The following is a 13,477-nucleotide window of genomic DNA, read 5'->3' as shown; positions in this document are numbered from 1 at the left end:
AATCGGAGGGGGAGGTGAACCATGAGAGACGATGGACTCTGAGAGGCGGGCAGGGGTTCTGGGGGGGATGGGAGGTGGGAGGATGGGTTAGCCTGGTGATAGGTATTAAAGAGGGCACATTCTGCATGGACCACTGGGTGTTATGCACAGGCAATGAATCATGGAACACTGCATCAAAAACTAATGATGTAATGTATGGTGATTAACATAACAATAAAAAATTTTTAAAAAATTTGAAGCAAGGAATTCATGTGTGGATTCAGCAATTCCTTACCTAAAGTCACGGGTGTGATCTTTATCATATTTTAGTGTTGACTTACCTAAGCTATGACATCTTTCTCTTGCTAAAAGAACCACAGAAACACCTGGATGTGGTAGATATTTGCTATTTTTGTTCATTTTGTTTGAGGTTGAGGGAGTTTTTTTTTCTACCTAACATCCATTTTATCCCTTCTTCTTGTACCAGTTTTCCTTCAGAGAAACCATCCCCAGACCCCATGCTCAGTCCACATACTTGGGGTAAAACTGACTCCAAACTTGGCTCCAAGAGTGTGCATGTGATCCAGATATGTCCAATCAGAGCATGCCATTCCCCTGGCCTAATAATTTGCCCAGATAAGAGAATGAGATAGAATTCTGACCAATGAAAATCAGATTACGGGATTTTGTCGGGTCAAGAGAGATACTCTTTTTATTGGACTAGAACCCAGAAGAATATGTGCCTGGAGTTACTAGCCATCTTACTGCCATCTGAAACCAACATGGACAGCAAAATTACATCAAGAGAAGTGAAAAAAATTTACCTCCTGGATTATATGGTACCTAAAGCTCAGTTTTATTATTTTTTAAGCCAAATTCTTTAGAATAATTTTATCATTTTCAAGTAACATAATATGGACCTTAGACTTATTGTGCATTTTCCAGCAAAAGGTCTGGTTAATTTGATTGATGTGAGAAATGAAATTAGTTGAATCTACCGTCACAGTTCACAGGTCTGAGTAGAATTTCACTGGTGTCAAAACCCCAAGGAGAAGGGTTGCCAGGCATCCTGTATATACATAATATGTCCCTTATTTAATGATTTTTGTCCTACTTCCTGTACTGACTTTCTCAGGACATCCTAAACATCCTGTATTTAGCATTTTTCAATAAATTAAAAAATTCAGCAGTTGGGGTTTTTATCAAATTTATCTGGACATGGGTATTTTTATTTGCTAAATTTGGTGGTCCTGAGGAGTCATTCACCCTCTACACCCTGCCATGTTTCACCTCCTCTACCGTAGCTCTGCCAGTTGATGCCCAATTTTAGCTAAAGTTACATGAGTTAAATTTTTCTTTTTATTTTAAGATTTTACTTATTTATTTGTCAGAGAGAGAGAGAGAACACAAGCAGGGGGAGTGGCAGGCAGAGGGAGAAGCAGGCTCCCTGCTGAGTAAGGAGCCTGAGGCAGGACTCGATCCCAGGACCCTGGGATCACGACCTGAGCCAAAGGCAGATGCTTAACCAACTGAGCCACCCAGGAGCCCCGAAATTTTTTTTTCATTAAGATGGTTTGAGCCAGAATTTTAGTCTTTTGTAACCAAAAGAAAACTAACTGAACCCAATTAATTGCAGAACCACCAACACCTAAGTTCTACAGCCTAATTATAGTAATAGCTATATTTTACATTAATCACGTATTCAGGACATTTTATTTATTTATTTATTTATTTATTTATGTTTATTATTATGTTCAATTAGCCAACATATAGTCCATTATTAGTTTTTGATGTAGTGTTTTGTGTGGTGATGGACACCGTTTATTAAACATACAAGAAAAATGCCCCCCCAATTTTTTTTTATTTAATGTTAGGCCAAACCAGTGAAAGTCTTTGACTAAGATGGATCAAGCATTTCTATTTTGATTCTTTAGCTACTAAAACTGGTTAAATGTGGCAAAGACAGCGTCAAATAGTATTCCCTTAGTTTAAACAACACAACAAAACCTATGGGATGCTACAAGATCCTTAGAAGGAAATTTATAGTGGCAAATGTATATATTAAGAAAAAAGGACATCTCAAACAAATACTGTAACTTTATACTACAGGGGATGAGAAAAAGAACAAACTAAGTCTAAAGGTAGTAGAAGAAGGGACGTAACAATGATCGAGGGCAAGTAAATGCAATTGACATTTTAAATACATTATCTAATGAATAAGCCTACCCATCCTTTGAGATAGACATTATTTTCTGTATTTCACAGATGAGGGAATTGAGTCTCTACGAGGTAAAATAATGCACCCCAAATCACAAAGTGAGGTGCATGGAGCTGTATACCAAGACACCAAGTCTGTTCTTCCACTGCACATACCAGTCCAGACTTGGAATTCTCAACTTCGGTTTCACGCCACAGAGAGAATTCTTCCATTGGTTCACTACCGGTTGAAGTAAAATAAACCAGAAAGCCTAACTTCCCACAAATAGCTCTGATTTGAAGCCAAGCATATAAAAAGTGCCCAAAGAGAGCCTCAGTTTAAAGTGGGTGCAGGAAGCCCACTCCTTACTACTGTTTTCTCTAATTTCCAACCAAGGATTATGATCTGAAAGCAAGTTTTTGGCTCACTTGAGTTGTGTCAAGTTAATCGAGGTCAGTCCCATTATTGAAATTAACCAAATAACTGCAAAATTTTCCACTGTTTATGGATACTGCCTAAAACTGTATAAGCTAGACATGAACTACGTAAAGGCAGGCCTGAGAGAGAGGAATCACAGGGTTTCCAATAAATCGTTGTTTCCTGCGAATACATAAAAATACATAAAAATAAAATGACTCCTGCATGTTTACCTGTGACGTGACATTCTATGTGCAATTCATCTCGTTTTTATGACTTTCACAGTAACTCTGAAACTAAGGTACAGCAGAGAGATGATGTGCTCTGTTCAAAGTCAAGCAACAGGTCAACAGCAGACAGATAAGACCCCAAACAAACAAATGAACAAAAATAGCAAGTATCTACTATATCCAGGTGTTCTCTGAAAAAGATGTCATAGCTTAGATAAATCTACAATAAAATATGATGAGGAATATGTCTATGATTTCAAATAAGGGATTCCTGAATCCTTACATGGACTCCTTGCTTCGGACTTTCAGATTACAGAATTCACAATGTTTTTGACAAATAGGTTTAATTAGAAACAAACGGAAACTCTTTGTCTGCTAGCCTCCACCCCTCCAGGCTTCCATAGGAGCTTCTTTCGGTCCCTGCCTTTGCTGCCCAGGGAAACCAGTAGCACTGTGCCAATCACACAGCTAGGCTGCCAATGAGTATTGTAGGTGCTCTCCTTGGAGGGCAGAAAGCGAGGACAGCCGCAACGCTTCCTGGACCTCTGCTGGCTTTTCAAGTGCAGCCCAAATGAATGTGATAATGATGGTCCAGGTGACTCTGAGAAGTGAGAAACGTCTATTTGTCAAACATCTCCCCTTGACTAGTTCCTGGCAGCCCTGAATATTTTATGGAGGAAGTTCCAGGGACAAAAGAGACGCTGTTCCTTACCACCCCCTCTCAGCAGGCTGCGGAGGGCTTCTCAGGCTCCTGGAGAGGGTCAAGGGAGACCAGTGTGGCCAGAGAGATGGAATTTGTGACATTCTGCCCCCTGAGGTCAGTGGGATGATGACAACCACTCCCATCCCATGTCTGTTCCTTGCCTTCCCAGTGTGTGTGCACATTTTCCACTAGTAAGAAACTCTCAGAGGAGAATTTTCTGAAGCCTGGCACAGCAAAACCTCAAATACAAAGGTTCTTTTCAAATCCATCTCTGAACTACAGAGCCCACACTCAGCCCATCCGTTCATGAGCTCTGGGCACATGCTCAGTAAGTGACTATAATGTCTTCTACCTGGATTGCTGCAGGAGCCTTCCATCCTTGGCACACCAAAGGCGGTGCCTTGAGAGAGGTTTGCCCCCCGACAGGCAGAGGATTTAAAAACAATAATAAAACCGACCAAAAGTCCCACTGCTTTTTTTTTCTTTTGTAAAATCAGATTTTAGTTATGGCATCTCTGCCATGAAACACTGCAGAAGTGTCCATGTATTCCCGAACAGTTAAGTATGTGATACTAGGAGCACTTGGAGAGCAAAGTTTATCACATTTTCTTCCATGCCACAAATACCCCACCAGCTGCTTTTTATTTCACCTGTGTCAGGCTGTCGTGACTACAGTGGACTCCGGTCTCCACCCGCAGTCTCTTTCCTGCTCCTGCCTCCACTTCAGCCAAAGGGATCCCTCCAAAATGGTATCTGAGCATGCCATGCCTCTGATTAAAACTCTTGCTTGCTCCCCTTCATTGCCTTCAGAATGAATCCAACTTCTAGCACCTTCATGGCTCTTCACAGTCCGAGTCCAACCTATTTTCCAGCCTCCCTTGTGCCCTTTTACCCCATGTGACCCACACTCCCAATTCCTTGAACACATTGTCCGTTTCTCAGAGTCTGTGCCTCTATTCAAGCCATTCCTTCTATTAAGAGTTTTCTCTTTGATCTCGAAAACCCCGACTCCTCCTGCAAGGCTGGCTGACATGTCCACTTCCCTGGGACACCTTCCCCAGGAAGAATTCACTACCCTTCCTAACTTACTAGGAGTACCTGCTACATAACTCCACAGCAGCACTTCTATAGTTTTCCGCATATGGCTTCCAAGGAAGGCTACATTCCTCGTTACAAAGAGTAGAGCCCAAAACATTTGTTGGGCTGCATTTTACTAGCTAACAGAGTTGCTGTGCCTTAAATCAGTCCTCATAAACAGCCCAACTTTCAGTTCCTGACTCCTTAGGTCACAGCAGGCTACTTTCCTCTCCACCCATGTGACCCTCAATCTATGAAACCAGCTGGGAAAGTGGGCTTACAGCCACCTTGGAGTCTTGCTCTCTCCCTCCCTCCTGCAGGTCACCCCCAAGAGAGCTGGCCCCAGAGTCTGGTTCCAAGGTAGATAGGAATAAAGACCCTACACACACATCATTTGTCTGCAGTCTCAGCTGTGTTTTAATTCAGCCTGCTACTCCAGAGCCCTGAGTTGCAGGTAACTGGGTGCTACTTTGGATACATAATAAAGTTGTACCTTGATTCCTGCACTTGTCTGTGCACTTCACTCCCTCAGGCAGAAAGCAGTGGTGATGAGAGAGGGACACCAGGGCAGGATCTGGGCCTTCATGGATGCCCTGAAAGTCTGCCCCCCAGTGTCTGCCACTCACCACACTGTACACAACTGTCAGTTGCTTACATGTGTCTGCCATCTCTTATAATCTCCCTAAAAACATTAACGCGTGCTGCTCACTTTGACTCCCCAGGGCCTGACACAGGCAGGCTTAGTATAAATGTATATTAGAATGACAGCCTTCCTGGATAAAGTATTCTCGGCCGCATATTTTTCCCATTTAGTATATTGAATGTGTCATGCCAGTCCCTTCTGGCCTGCTAGGTCTCTGTGGACAGGTCTGCTGCCAGGCTTATGTGTCTATCCTTGTAGGTTTAGGACCTTTTGTCCCAAACTGCTTTCAGGATTTTCTCTTTATCTTTGTAATTTTCAAGTTTCACTATAATATGTTGAGGTGTTGACCTATTTTTGTTGATTTTGAGGGGAATTCTCTGTGCCTTTTGGACTTAAATGCCTGTTTCCTTCCCCAGATTAGGGAGGTCCTTAGCTATAACTTGTTCAAATAAACCTTCTGCCCCTTTTCCCCCACTCTTCATCTTCTGGGACTCCTATGATATGGATATAATTTCACTTTGTGGAATTGCTGAGTTCCCTAAGTCTACCTTCATGATCTAATCGTCTTCTTTCCCTCTTCTTTTCAGCTTCCTTGTTTTCCATCATTTTATCTTCTATATCAATGATTTTCTCTTCTGATTTGTTCATCCTCATTTTTATGGCCTCGACTTGGGACTGCATATCGATAATAGCATTTTTATTTCAGCCAGACTAGATTTTAGTTCTTTTATCTCTACAGCAAGGGATTCTCTAGTGTCCTCTATGCTTTTTTTCATGCCCAGTGAGTATCTTTATAATCATTGTTTTAAATTCTAGTTCAGACATCTTACTTATATCCATATCGATTAAATGCCTGGGTGTGAGTACTGCCTCCTGTTCTTTGTTTTGGGGTGCGTTTCTCCATCTTGTCATTTTGCCCAGAAAAGAAAAGAAGAAAGAAAAAGAAAAAATAACAATAACGACAACAACAATAACAAACAAAACAAAAACTAGGTCCTGGGTGTGTTTTGGTCTGCTTGTTAAAAGAAACGAAATCCCAAAATAAGAAAGAAAGGAAAACATATATGGTACAAGATACTGTGTAAGTTGCTTCCTCCACTCCCTACTGATTCCTGTCCCAGCTACCACCTCTAACCCCTGCTTCTTTGCTCTCAGAACCCCTATTTTGTTCAGGTTTCTAGAAGCCAAGCACCTCAAAGAAGTTGGGGCCCTCTCAGCACTATGTTGAACAGTAATCCTACCCACCTCTAATGAAATTGGTTAGGATGGGCTTGTGTCCTAAGTGTGGCCTAAGACAGGTTGGTAGGAGACACCTGGAGGTTTCCTCATTTTTAGAAAGGCTTGTCCTTTCCTGCCTTTGGACATTGTGGTGTGAGGGCATGGTGCTTGGAAATGCTGCCATCTGTAAGAAAGACAGGAAAGACAAGTGAGTCCCAAGGAATAAAATCCTCTGAGCCCTAACATGGCTATAGCAGGCTGATTACAAAAATGGCTCAAACTCTCCATGCTCCATTTGCAATATGACTTTGAAGCTCCTTCCACCAAAAGGCAAAGTCTATTTCCTCATTACTTGAGTCTGGACTGGCCTAGTGAATTGTTTTAGCCAATAGTATACAGCAGAAGTAACTGCACCTATTCTAGTCTCAAGTGGCTTTGACACTTCAGCTTGCTCTTAGGCCCCTGCATCCACCATAAGAAAGAGCCTAGGCCACCTTCCAGAGGGATGAGGAAGCCACTGGCAGGAGCTTAGGCCTCCTGGCCAATAGCCACCAATCCCCAGAAGGAGTACCATCTGATCAACACAGAGCTGACCACAGAGGCATAAGGAAGCATCAGTCAGGCAAGACCAAAAGGGCTGCCAGGCTAAGCCCAGCCCAAATTGCTGATCTGCTGAATTGGGAGCTAAGAAATAATGGTTGTTTCAAACCCCTAAGTTTTGAAGTGGTTAGTTACATAGCAATAACTAAATGACTTAACAATCCTAGAAGTGTCCCTCTTCAAGACTCCAAGTTATAAGAGATAATAAATGATCTTTTGGCACTTTGTTCTTTGTTTTTAAATACTATGGTTAGATGCAGCCAATAGCTCCCTGATACAGTGCTACTGAGGAATGAAAAGAGGAGAGCGAGCTCCTGCCTTCAAGGAAATGACAGTCCAACTGCACTTAAGACACACACACACACATATATTTAGAGAGAGAGAAAGAGAGTATGTTTGGGGGGAGGGGCAGAGAGAGAGAGAATCTTAAGCAAGTTCCATGCCTAGCATGGCACCCAATGTGGGACTCGATCTCACAACCCTGAGATCATGACCTGAGCCAAAATCAGGTGTCAGCTGCTTAAACAACTGAACCACCCAGGTGCTCCAAGACACATATTATTTAACTAAGCTGTCAACCCTTTGAGGTGAAGGACTGGTGCTTTATGTATCTGTAGAAAGGATTAGAATCTGAAATTGTACATATCAACACAAGGTAACCTCCACTACGTACAAAATGAGCAGGCCAGTCCATATGAAGGATTCATGAAGGAAGCTGGATATGAGCTACGTGTTGTTTGAAGGAGGTTTAGGATTGAGAGAGATGGGAACCCAAGGGGAAGTAGAGAACTAGGATCTTCTCTGGCCCTGGTGAGATGGACATTCCATGGGGATTTGTTCTGGGAAGAGGTGAGTGACTAGGAGTCATGCTCAGATGTGGTGATTTAAGGTATAAAGGACATAAGGAGGAAAGAAGAGCTTTCTCATTGCAAGCCCAGCAAATGTTCCTTCTGTGAGGTCACAAGGCATAGCCATCAGGAGGTACAAGCCAGTGTTCTCCTTAGCCACTCTCAAAAGAGTTTCAAAAGGCACATTGTCTCAGGGGTCGATAGGCCAATGCCCATGGCCTCAGAAATGACCAGGCCTGGTAGACAGTTGCACACTCTTCACATGCTCTTACTCAGTGAGTCACCTGCCCACCTGGGGTAGGGGAGGGGGCCACAGAGTAGTCCTTTAATAAAGATCAGATCACAGGCTGAATGGATTTCACAAACGTAAAAAAAAAGAAAAAGTAACAGAGAGGAACCTGTTTCTTTCAAATCGCCAGGGTCTACCACCTCTCTCTCTACATCTAAGTTGCCCCAAGCCTGACAGGAATGATCAGGAATAGCAGGTTGATACCCAGGCTCTGTGCAGGGCCACCCCCCTTGGAGTCTGGAGAAAAGGCAAAAGGAAGCCCCCTGCTCTCCCAACTACAAGGGTGAAGGTGCTAAATAATTCTGAAAATAAACAAGCTACAGAATTTAGAGCACATGAAAAGAGGGAACTATTATGTATTTTGGCCAAGAAGCCTTCTTTTTTTTATTGAACAATGATTATGTGCTAAGCATATCTTATCCACATTAGAAAACTTTCACAATATTTCTCTGAAATAAGTGTAATGATTCCCATTTTACAGTTGAGGAATATCAGCCTCAAGAGAGTGAGAAATGGGGGCAGCTGGGTGGCTCAGTCAGTTAAGTGGCTGCCTTCAGCTGAGGGCATGATCACAGGGTCCTGGGATCAAGCACTGTGGTGGGCTCCCTGCCTCTCCCTCTCCCTCTGCCCCTTCTCCTGCTCGTTCTCTCTCTCTCTTTCTCTCAAATAAATAAATAAAATCTAAAAAAATAATAATAATTTAAAAAAAGAGAAGGAGAAATGTGCCCACAGTCTCAATGCTAGTGAGTGGGAAAGGCAGGATTCGAACCTAGGTCAGTCTGATGCTGAAGTCTTTGGGCTCCCCACAGAGCTCGCCCGTGGGGCCTGCCTACTAGGATTTCTCCAAAATCTGAATGGAACCCAAGCTTTCATTGGAGATTAGCTGTAGAGGCATCACTTAGTGTAGAGAGTAAGTGAGTTAACACTTTGGACTTTAAACCAGCACTGTAATAAAGTAACCATAACAGCCATGTGGCCTTGGCCCAATCGTGTGATTTCTCAGGACCTCATTTTTTTCATTTATAAAAGGAGAACGTGAATCTGGATAGTAGATGAGACCCCCTCCATCTCCAGTGACTGGGAGATTTTCCATCTCTTCTATAGGGAGGCTACTAGCGCAGACTGATCTGTCCCAACTGAGAGTTTCTGGGAAAGAGGCTTAGATTGGTTCAGATTCAACCCTCCTGCAATCCACCAAAGTCAGGGGTCCAAGAGTACTGACTTAACTGTTGGAGGCTCAGCCTTGTGGGTGACAGGGCTGTTAAAGGGGCAGCTGTGAAGGACTCTTGGACCCTCTTACAACCGTTCTATCTGATAACATCCAACCGGAACAGTAAAGATTCACCATACCAGTCACACTCGACCATGGGAAACTTCATCACTACTTCCCTTGCTTTGAGGAAGGAGAGCTTGTCCATCGCACCCCCTTTCCCCTCTTTCCAAATCCTCTGATGGGGCAGAAAAGCCACATAGGGTTGTTATATAAGAGGAGGGGGCCGGCCCTGCTAGCAGAGAATGTGCCTTTCCTGAAAGTCAGTCCTAGGGGATCAAATGTCATTGAGGACATTGACTGACCTTCCGCACCAACCCCCCAAATCAGCCAGCAACCCGCAGTGGGCAGGCCCTAACCAAGGGGAAGACAAGACTGGGGAAGGAATCTGCCGGGCGGCGGCTGCATCTCAGTCACAAGGCTGCTGAATAGGTAGGTGAAGGGAATCCTGCCCAGGGCATTTACACGCGCGGTTCTGTGGCACGCGCACTGCCGCGGAGGCAAAGCCCCGCCTCCTCCCCGCCCCCGCGCCCCGCATCCCGGGGAAAGAGGCTGCGGGAGCCTGACACCGAGATCCTGCATTCGCTGGGAGCCGCTCCAGGACACAGCCTTTGCGAGGGAAAAGGTTTGAACAAGGAGAGGAAGAGTAAAGGGCAGCCAGAGTCGTTAGGTTTGAGTCGGGAGAGTTTGAGCCAATAGTTGGTTGCTGGGTGAAGGGCGGTGGAGAGGCGTGTGCAGTTACCTGGTTCTGTTCCTCTCTCCCTGCTCCACCTTGTTGAGCTCCAATCAGCCAGATGTCCAGAGTGGGGACTCACCACTGCAAGGGCCTCCAGCCCTCAGAGCAGCCTCACAGGAAGGACTCAGGTGGGCTTTAAGGCTGTTGGGGTGGGGTGGGGAGGCAGAATGCAAGGGTGGGTAGGTACAAGGGAGAGAAGCTTTGGGGGTGAATGTGAGAATTCAGGATGAGAGCTGCCAGCTGGGGAGAAGGGAATGTACCCCCCACCCCCAACCCTAGCCCCTCCAGGCAGCTGCTGGTGGATGTGGCTTCCCAGCTCCTGCCATGCACTGCGCTCACTGCAGAGGAACAGCAGGGAAGGGCTAGATTGGAGGCTGAGGTCAGACCGCTGTGGGTGATGTGCACTGTCCAGGTCCCTGGGCTTCTGTCCCTCAGAACCATTATCTAACTGTACAGCAGGATACAGCTTGGGAGGGGAGGAAAGCGTAACTGCACATTGCACAAGGATGCTCTCTGAGAAGGAAGAGTGGCTGCAATAGGAGGGATGTGGGTGAGAATGAACAGAAAGAGCCTCCCCAGCATCCACACTAGGCGAGGCAGCTGATGGAAGTTAAGATGACTTGATCCTAGAAGATCTTAAGGGGAGGAGAGGCTGCCCCCTCCCAGAGGGCCTGGCAGGACTGGCCTGGGTGCTGCTGCTGACTGAGGGAGAAGCTGTGCAACCTTGGGCCACTCAGTCAACGTCTCTGGGCCAGGGTCAATCATAAAAATGCCAGCTGTACTGACATTAGTGGATTGTTGTGATGTTCACTTGTGAAAGAGGTTTATAAAATGTGAAGCGCACTTAAATGTAAAAGTGTAAAATGATTCTCGCCAGAATTTCTTAGACTAGTAGCTCCCAACTCCAGCTGCATGTGAAAGTCTCTTGAGAAGCTTTTTTTTTTTTTTTAAATGCTGCACCTGGACCCCATCCTAGACCAATTATTCAAATTGGGGAGGGAGAGGGGACAAGACAGGGGCAGGAAGTGGTATTTTTTAAAAAAAGCGTCTCTGTGGTTCTGATGCTCTGTGAAGGTTGAGACCCACTGCCTAAGATTTCACAAATTTCCTGAAGGTAACTGCTTGGAGCACGTGTCTTATAAAGGCAGATTCCTGGCTTCTTCCAGATCTGCTAAGTCAGAATCCCAGGGAGGGCCAGCAATCTCTCTATTGAGCAAGGAGTAAAAGCAGCGTGGACATGTCATTCCAGTGATGAGTCTGTCGATGATCTCTTTCCCTACAGGATGAATGATCATACCCAGCAATGCTCTCGACAGTGCGGGCGCAGCAGCTAGGGGAGGGGAGGTGCCCTTCAGATAATAGGCGCAGACACATGCTTCTGGGATGGGGTTGTGCTAGACACAGCCACATCCAGTCCCATCCCTGCTGTGCCGAGGTGACAGTCCAATTATAAAATGACAAATTTCCCAGCCAAAGAGCCTGAGAACCTTCAGATAAAAAGGACACCTTGATGTTATCTATAACTAATAGCAGAGATTGCCCTTGTTTTATTGTTTTGTCAATAGATTGTTCAGGCTTTCTCCTTTCACCCTCTTCTCTGCTGGCTCCGTTCCATTCCAAAGATTCTATAAGCACACACACATATGCACCCACTCACATCCACTCACACACAGAGACCCGCACCTCATCAGGCACACAAATGGGCAGATGAAGAGGATTCAAGGAGCCGGCGAACTCCCACCAGGAACGCATGTTACCTGGGCACATGGCTAGTGTAGAATAGAACAGTGCAGCTAATGTTAAGAGGGAAGGAGGCCTAGGGATTGCTGGGTTTAGTTCTTTCCTTGGAGGACCAGGTGAGCAGAGCAGTTCAGGGCAAGGACTGTGAGCCAGACCCCCTGGGTTGAATCCTACCCCCTCCTGACTGGCTGTGCCACTTTGAGCAAGCTACTTCTGTGGCAGGGAGATACCCACAGGGCCGCCAGGGAGGTTAAATGAGTTAGGACATGTAAAGCTCTTAGAAACAGGGCGGGCGCATGGTATGCCGGGAAAGTGTTTGCTGCTATTATTGTGGTTTCTGCTGGGCTCTATTATAGGTGAGGAAGTTGGAGCCTAGAACATAAGCAGCTCCGTTTGTTCATCCTTCTTGACTCTTGCAGGAATAAAGCCTAAGGAAATAATCATAAATGTGGACAGATATCCATACTAAAAATAGTCACCATAGCATCATTTAGAAGAATAGAAACCTGAATGTCCAACAGTAGGGGGTAGGTTAGCAAATAATGGTGTATCGAATGATGGTTATGTAATAATTGCATGAGAATATTAGAGATACATGAAGCTTTTTTTTTAAATGAAATACAATATGACCTCTATAGAGATATAGATACAGAGACAGAGCTAGTCTAGAAGAAAAACCCAAAACAGGCCAACACTGAATGTCTCTGGCTGTGGGATTATGGGTCTTTTATTTTTTTCCTTGCATTTTTCTGAGTTGTATGATTTTCCATAGTGAGCAGAAAAGTCAGAAAATAAAACATGTCCAGCAATTTGTTCAAGGTCAAACATTGCATTAGGAGCCCACATAAGCTTTCTATCCCTGTCCAGGGTTCTGCTGCTTCATCAGGCACACTAGCAATAGTGAGGAAAGCTAAATGGGATAAGGATGATGAACAGACACCAAAAGCACCAAGACCAATATAGCCACGCAGGACTGGGAACCAGCACAGCCATGTAGGACTGGGATCCAGCACAGGGGAACTCTGGTCTGGACGTGCAGCTCCAGCTGTCAATGCTGAGCTGGAAGAGCAGAGCTGGACACTTTCTATCCAACCAAGACCTTTCTATCCAGAGTCACTGCATAGCACAGTGGGGCCAGCATACAACCCAGCACCTGCCCTTGGGGTCACTACCACTCTCCCAGAAATGGACAAAGTCAGCTTCTACTTGGTCTGAGGATACCAAAGAATTATACCACCTTTTCTTTCCTCTGTCTTTGCTACAGACTCCCTCACAAATGGGGAGCCAGAGACCCAGAGAATACTAGTTAGCCCCCCTGCTGGTCTGCATTCCCCTGCTTCTCCTTAATATAGAAGTGCCTTTCCATGCCCAACATTTTTCCAATCATAATGCCAAGGTACTTGACACAGCCAAAACCGAGAAATGTTTATTTTGCAACTGTGAAATAAAAAAGATCTGGAAGCACTTAATAACTAAGAGCTCATCTAAGAAAAATAGGAAGGAAGGAAGGAAGGCAGGAAGGCAGAAAGG

The 13,477-nt window shown here is 44.9% G+C and overlaps 1 protein-coding gene across 3 annotated transcripts in view; it reads right to left on the bottom strand.

Moving 5' to 3' along the window:
• KCNA6 (potassium voltage-gated channel subfamily A member 6) overlaps positions 1-13,477 on the bottom strand; it is a 56,915-nt gene that overhangs the window by 26,521 nt on the left and 16,917 nt on the right. Inside the window, exon 2 of one of the 3 annotated variants that reach the window (XM_081821078.1) lies at positions 6,492-6,648. The exons of the other annotated variants lie outside the window; for them this stretch is intronic. The gene's annotated coding sequence lies outside the window, so the exon portion shown is untranslated. The remainder of the gene's footprint in view (positions 1-6,491; positions 6,649-13,477) is intronic. 3 annotated transcript variants of the gene reach the window in all.

This window comes from Leptonychotes weddellii, chromosome 5, assembly GCF_054177405.1.
Source record: "Leptonychotes weddellii isolate Sample4059 chromosome 5, ASM5417740v2, whole genome shotgun sequence".
NCBI lineage: Eukaryota > Metazoa > Chordata > Mammalia > Carnivora > Phocidae > Leptonychotes > Leptonychotes weddellii.
Note: the sequence above shows the minus strand (reverse complement) of the source record. Positions and strands in the feature narration are given on the sequence as shown.